Consider the following 7720-nt stretch of genomic DNA (forward strand, 5'->3'; position numbering starts at 1 on the left):
ATAATATACATAAATACGATACCCACACAACACATACACCATACACAACACAACACACACAAACATACATACATACATATATATATATGTATATATATATAGCACATACACAATACACATAACACACACACATACAACATATACATATACCCACACATACACAACACACATAATGCAAACACAGATACACAATACTCACAACAAACAACACACAGCACACATGCACACACATAAGAATATACATACATACAATGCACACACAACATACATAAACATATACATACAACACATACACAGCACACATACACACACCACACACACATATATACACACCTATACATACAACATATACATATACCTACACACATAATTCATACACATATACACAACACACAACACAACATATATAAACACACACAAATACACACATAAAACACATATACACATACATAATACATACACACATAATACAACACAAACACACAATACAACACACATTTGCTTCATCCCACACACATACATACACACAAGCTTTTTTTTCCCATTTGTTGTTCTTTTTTTTTATAATGTAGGTTTACCTTGACATCTTTTCTGAGAAAACTCCCAGAATAGTTTTCTTTAGCAGAGCTCAAGCTTATAACAACATCAGTATCAGTAACAACAACAACAACAACAACAATTAGTAATACTACAACGCAGTTGCTTTTGTATACACACTCCTGAATGGGCAATGCTACAGTACACAAAACTCTTAAGGATTACAGGGTCTCAAATAACTTTTCTCTTCCTGGTCTTTTTAAAATAATCCTTATTTTTAGTATTTATCAAGAATCCATGCATGATTTTGAAAAGCATTTGTTTTGTTGATTTATTTTGATGCAGGAAATTTAAATTTTTTTTAAAAGAGAGGATAGCCTAGTTGATCAAATTTAAAACCCTCAAGTCTAGGCACACCCACTTCTTTTTACAATCAGCTTCCCCTCTCAATAAGATGTGCCCACCCCCTTCTTAGTAACTCTACAGCTTTTCAAATGCCACTATGGCTTCCAAACTAAAACTTCACAGAGAGAGGAGAATTTTTCCAAGTAGAACCAACAGGGCCCGAGTGAGCAGAGGCCAAGAACTGTGGGCACTGGAATTCGGCCTCTGTGGGCCTCTGGGCAGCAGGCACGGAGACTCTGCCTGACGCCCACCTCTCAAGGTCTTTAGTCCACTGGATGGAGTGCTCTGTTGTTACATCACATTCCTAGGCTGACCTATGGACCCCTGACCTAGGATCAAGCTTTCCAGAGAGAATAGAAAGAAAATGGGTCCGGCCTTTCCTTTGGAGTTTCAGATGAAGACTCTTTGAGGCCTTTATGCAGCTTAAGAATACTCAGTAACAGTCTCAGATGCAAGCTGCCAGAGGAGGCTCAGTTTCCAGAAGACTCGGAGAGGAGGACTTTTTTTCTTCTTAAATCCCTAAAAAGGAGAGCCAGATCCTGGGTGAAGCTTTGTATTGTGTAAGACCTAGAGTGTTTCACATGTGAGCTCCCCCAAATGTTGAGTTTACAACTTCTTTTTTTTCTCCTTCTCTATTTTAAGAGAGGTTTCATTTTATTTTATTTTTGTATGTTTCCCACGAGAGACTGTTAACTTGAGCCTAGGCACTCCACACTTCTGGCTTCTACATTTCATAGTTCACTCCTTGTTACAGGGTTTGTAACCACAAGTTAATTCAAGCAATAGACAGATGGCACCTTGCCAAATTTAGGATGATATGACAATGTGGCAGAAGAAAGAGAAAACCCTAAGAGGTTCATTTTTCCCCCTCCTGAACAACTATCACCTGCTATTCCTGCCTGTCCCTCCTCTCTGTCCCCTGTTATTAGCTACCTGTGTGTATACTAGCTCAGGATTGTTAGTTAGCTCAGGGGTCTGAATGTGATGTTTTACAAAAAAAAAAAAGTTGTCTCTAGTCTCCCTTCCCATAACCAGATCACCGCAGAGGCAGACCTGCTGATGGAGAGGAAGAGGACCCGACCCCAGAGAAGAGGTAAGGACCTGCTCCCCTCCAACCCCCAAAATGTTAACTTTTCAATTGTTGCCAACCATCACAGGACTGAGGGGACACAGAATGCTTTGGTCTCTGACACAAGACCTTTGAAGTTAGAATTATTGGAAGTATTTTGCATGTGCCACACTGGAAGCGGTAACCAAGGAGGCAAGTGACCTGGGAGAGAGCCAAACACACTAAAGAAGTGTGCTTCTGTGGTCCTGGAGGTAAAACCCCAAACTGTGTTACAGAGCCGGCTAGGAAAGCTCAGGAGAATGCAGGAATATTTTGACTAAACCCAAACAATGGATCTTGCTAAATTTGAATGCCTTAGTTTAGGGCGAGGAGAGAGGTATAAAAGTTACATCAATTGGTACCCAATTTAAAATTTAATGTGAATCAGTCGGCATTTCTGACAGTCACACACATTTTGTGTGGGGGACAGAGCAAGTACTTAAACTTTGTCTCATTCTTTGATGATGGGAAGGGGAAAAAGCTTATGTGCCTACCTTCTCAGGAGTGTCACGGTCGAGCTTGCTCACTGCCACCACTAAGGGAGAGTGACCTCTTACGAAGACTTCAGAACAGCCAGCTGGAGCCTCTCTTCTGACTTGCTGGCTCTTGCCTGTCCTTCTGTCAAAGTTCTGAATACCTCTCTCCTCCTTCCTACGGAACTAGTTTGTCCCTCGTCAAACTGGTCGTTAATGTGTAGACGACTCTGAAGACATTCCTACAGGTAACCTGCACCCAGGTAAGTCCAAAACTGCATTTTCCCCCCAACAAATGTCAACAGGAATGGTCACAATGACACACAAAACCCAAAGCTAGGCACAGATGAGTCTAGGACCCCAGAGCTGTAAAGGAAATGAAAGCAGGTATCTTGAAGCTTACCTGCTAGATATGTTGAGTCCCCTGGGGCTTCTGAGACCCATCCTGGGTCTGAACCCCAGATTTTAAAGCAGTAAACGTAGCTTATTGGTCTCACTGACCCCTTTACTCCCGAGGGATACAGTGTCAAGAGTAGGTGGCGTTCTTGGGAAAGTGTGAAAGTGCATAGTGGATTCAAGCGTATCCTTTCAAAACAGCACTCTCTTCAATCTATTGTTCCATGTGGTCATCTGTAAGTGTCCAAGGGCCAGAACCAAATCCCAAAGGGTCACTCCTTAGGAAAGGAAGAGTTTATTTGTAATTTGTCTCTTAAGTTGTCGTTTGTTGGGGTTATTGTTTTTAGCATGTCTGGGAAGTGTACGTCTTAATTCCTTGCATTTGCATTGAATGGCTCTGCTGGGCCTAGTGTGTGCTTAGATAGCTTATCCATAAAATCACAGGTACCACCCAGGAGCCTCCTGTCTACTATCCCCTCAGGTAAGCAGTTTTTGGTGGTGGGCTTTAGAAAAGCCAGGAGACAGTAACTAAGGATTGATATTTCAGGTGGCCACTAGATCATGAGAGGGTATAAGGCGGAAGAGAGAGAGGACAGGAAGGCCAGCAAGGTGGGGACGGGTCCTGCTTTACTTTCATACTTTGCCCCAACCCCAAAAAAGAGACCCATAGGGGCTCCCAAAGTTTAGTCAGATCCACATTTTTTATATTTTGAGCTATGACTTACTCTTTTTTGGCTATGCACTGAGATTGTAGGAACAATAGAAGGGTATCTTTTAACAGAGGATCTGCCAAGCAATTCCATTGACATTTTGCCATGGGGGCTGGGACCTGTTCTGTGCACTGTAGATATCTAATATCAGACACACACATGGACACACACACAAATATACACATTGCCACCACACATGCACATAAGTACACACACAAGCATACACACATGTACACACACATATGCTACCACCACACATGCACATGAGCACACACACACGCATATGCACGTGAGCATACATACAATACCATCACCATGATCACCCAAAGCTACCACTATACACATTTCACACATACACACTATTACTAACAACTAACATCCACTACACACATTACACACACACACACACACACACACACACACACACACACTACCACCACTGCCACCTCCCCACAATTAAGTATGACAACCCAAATCTTTCTAGTGACCACTAAATGTCACCCATATTTGAGAGCTCCTCCCCAGACATTATCCATACCTTGTCCTGAGGAAGCTAGACATTGCACATGGCATAACTTGTTCATCTACTGACAAACCATCTAAAGGAAAGTTGTCCCTTTTACTAACCAATCAGCAGTGTGTACACTAATCTTGGTGGCCTACATTCTTGGATAGAAGCAATTTTCACAAATGTCCGAGAATTATTCCCAGATGACCCTAAATAGGAGAGAAGAAGAAATTATTTCAGGCAAATAAACAATGTATTGGTCTAGGACTCTGACAGGTTAATACCTAACTAGTCAATGGGCAGGCAGTATCAGAGGCATACACAGATTTCCTAAAATCTTAATGATTGTACATAGGACTCTTTAGGTTATGATAATTAGCATCATGCTAGCCTGTCTCCCTCTGCCTGGTGTACACTGGTAAATTCTGTTACTGTAGAAGGGATATGGATATCCAGACGAGGGAGGCTCCTGTCCATCCCTAGTACTCACAGATACGAGAAGGGCCTTGAGTTAGCCTATGTACAGCAGCCTTAACGATATAGACTCCAAAGACAGCCATCCACCCATGGAAAGATGACCTCACCTTTGTGTGGTAATGAAAGCAAGGAGACCACAGTGAGGAGGAGGAGGAAGAGGAGGAGGAGGAGGAGGAGAAGGAGGAGGAGGAGGAGGAGGAGAAGGAAGAGAAGGGAGAGGAAGAGATCTGTCAGAAAGGAAACTGGATCTAGAAGAAGTTCTTGACCAAAGACACTTTCTGGTCAAAAAGGATTGCATTTAGGGCTTTAATAAAATGGTTGGTATGTCCCCACCTAAAAGCAGCATCAGCATCCATCGTCATGTCTACCCATTAGGTCAAGGCTCAGTTGTCACTTTAGTGGGCCCGAGTCACCAACTAGCACCTTATCTGTCTCTGTCCTTTGGCTTCTGGGGCTGAATACAGGGTTTTATGCCATTCTGACTCAAACTGTATTCCCAGCTTCTAACTTTTTAAAAGCAAAGGCATTTCCCAGTATTTTCCTCCTCTTCAAGGACTTAAGATTTTCATACCTTAAAGTTAGTTATCAGGGTAAAGATTAGGGTGAATCAGTCAAAACAGATTGGGTCTGAGCAGTTAGATGCTGGCCATTTCAGGTGGGGAAGCAGCATTTGACATCCAAGCTTGAGTGTTCCAGGTTCCACTAAGCAAAGTGCCCCAACTAGGAAAACCTCCTCACTGCCTCACTGCACAATCCTAGAAATTACTCAGGGGAAAAAACCCTCAGGATATTGACTTTGAGATTTTGCCTGGGACCAAGGACCACATCTTTCCAAGGAAAGGCTTAGAAGACTCAGGGCAGAACCCAAATCCAGTGCCAGATGTTAGGGGGAAGTTTTTTAAAGTTGCGTAGCCAAAAACCTCTGAGCTATTTATACTTTAGCATTCATGTGATTTCAGTTTCTTTCATTTTTGCTTTTAAGAGGAGAGCACAGAAGGTCATTTTGTTTTGCCAAGCAAAGGTGCAAGTGAGGATTTAAGACGTACACTTAGGAGGGATCCTACTGTCTAGTGGTAATATTTAGAAATGATCCATGTTATGACTTTCCTATGTTGCCTCAATGGGGATGGAAGTCCAATAGTGGAGGGAGTGGTGCACAAAGAATCCTCAATGTTTGTAGAGGGTCCTAGGACAATGGAGAGAACACTGGTTTAAGCTCAGGGGTTTTGCTGGGACCTTGGTTGATTCTAACACTTGAGTTTAGAGTTCCATGTACTTGCCAAGTTATGTCCAGGAAAGACTAATGATACATCTTGAAGTATTCAAGCTGACCTGAGGTTCTGCCGTGGCCAAAGAAGTTCCAAATTGGATGAGTTGTTTTAAGAGTAAGCCAGAAACTTCCCATGTCTCCCAGGTCCACCTCTATGTCTATGAAATACTCACAAGAGATTTTAGGCCAGGAACATCTGGGGAAAGCTGGGCACAGAGTAGAAACTCAACTTATTTGGCAGACAAATCTAAAACCAATGTAGCCAAGGTTCACCCCCAGACTCAAGGTAACAGGAAGCAAATACTTTCACCCTGGGATTCCAGTCAGATTTCACGTTGAGGTAGCTCCCAGTGAGGAGTAGTATCTTCAGGAAGGAAGAGGTGGGGGCCAACCTGACTGCCCTAAGTAGAAAAGGGAGCCCATCACATCTGCACCCCAAGTTCACGGCAGCAAGGAGGAAAGACAAAGTCCTGGGGCACTTTACTGGTTTGTTCTCTTCCTGTTCTCTTCCTTTTCTCGTTTTATTTTTCTTTTCATTTTCAGATTTTTTTTTTTAAATAGGATCTTTTTGTAGAGAGATCATTTCTGAGCCAGAATTTATAAACTACACATAAACTTTGAAGGAAAGAAAGGAGAACACCCACTATTTAGGGCTGAGAAGTAGGAAAATCCTAACAAAGGAGGCCTGTTCAGAACTGGCTGGCAGATGGCGCTCCGAGTTTACAATTGAGAGCCTAGTGTTAGAAAATTCACGCCTGCGCCTGCTTCAGGCAGCCCCCTCCCTTTATCTTCCTTCCCAGGGACGTAGCTCCGCCCTAGGCCTAAGAATGAATTTTTTTTTTAGGTTTCAGGACGGCAGTTGATATCTGGTGACAAGTAGCCCCACTTTGTAGACCTTAGGAGGTAAAAAAGATAAAATACAATGGGGTGCAAACTTGGAAGCCCCCTTTTCCTGGGCTTTGGCCTCGTGTGTAACAGTACTAAGCTCTCATTCTGCCAGGAACAGTTCTGAGACCCTGGGCGCATCCTTCTGTCTTTTGAGGAAAAGGTTGGGGGGGGGGAGGTCTTTCTCAGTTTAGAATCTTTTAATTCTCTTAGGCAAACTTTTAAGTAGGAGGTGTTGGTTAGCATTCCACTCCCCCCAGGCATTACACACACACACACACACACACACACACACACACACACACACACACACACGCCTTTGAATGAGTCCTTACCAAAATGGCAGATGGTGAAGAAAAAAAAACATCTTAGGCCATCTTTTGTCCTTTAACAAATGACTAACCATTTCTGGGTCCCCTACCTGGAGCCATTTTGTGTAGCAGCAGTAGAGATCCAAAAGTTTATCCTTTTTCGCCCAGCCAAGGGCTGGAAAAGGAATAGATACACAAGGCTCCTAGGAGAAATCCAAGGAGCCTCCCTGGAGAAGAGGACACTTTAGACACAGTGGAACAACGCAGAACTAGGTCCAAAGACAGTAGCTTTGTCCTTGCCCTGATCTCACTGTCCTGTCTCGTCTACGACAACTGAGGAAGGTGCTTGAGGAAGAGCAGCCGACTCTGCTGGGAACTTACCCTCTTCCACTAAGGCCAGCCTTAGTACTTCATTCTCAGCAGCTTCTTCTTCTAGTTCTCTTCTAAAAAGTAACAGTCAGAGGAATAAGATACAAAGTATTAGTTCAGGCTAACATTTCCCCCATTGTGCTAGTCAATTCTTTTCAAACTTTGTAACAGCTTTCCTTCCCTCTTGTCCCCGTTTTGTTTGTTTATCTTTTGTTTTCTTTCCCTGAAGGTTTAAAAGGGCGATTTTTTTTCTTTCTTTCTTTCTTTCTTT

General features: G+C 42.9%; 2 protein-coding genes and 1 long non-coding RNA gene across 5 annotated transcripts in view; 2 read left to right on the forward strand and 1 right to left on the reverse strand.

The window, feature by feature from the left end:
- The window catches only part of LOC116091496 (neuroendocrine secretory protein 55), a 53248-nt gene that overhangs the window by 21208 nt on the left and 24320 nt on the right, over nt 1-7720 (forward strand). The window lies entirely within an intron of this gene.
- LOC116091495 (guanine nucleotide-binding protein G(s) subunit alpha isoforms short) overlaps nt 1-7720 on the forward strand; it is a 62084-nt gene that overhangs the window by 20046 nt on the left and 34318 nt on the right. The window lies entirely within an intron of this gene.
- The window catches only part of LOC116091499, a 21573-nt gene continuing 14707 nt past the window's right edge, over nt 855-7720 (reverse strand). The window contains exons 3-5 of one of the 2 annotated variants that reach the window (XR_004119053.1): nt 7462-7523; nt 2545-4346; nt 855-1461 (exon numbers count right to left, since the gene is read on the reverse strand). This is a non-coding gene — a long non-coding RNA (uncharacterized LOC116091499). Of the gene's footprint in view, nt 1462-1965; nt 4347-7461; nt 7524-7720 lie in introns of those variants that run through there. The other variant, XR_004119052.1, reaches the window with a different exon arrangement.

This window comes from Mastomys coucha, unplaced genomic scaffold (assembly GCF_008632895.1).
Source record: "Mastomys coucha isolate ucsf_1 unplaced genomic scaffold, UCSF_Mcou_1 pScaffold15, whole genome shotgun sequence".
Classification (NCBI taxonomy): domain Eukaryota; kingdom Metazoa; phylum Chordata; class Mammalia; order Rodentia; family Muridae; genus Mastomys; species Mastomys coucha.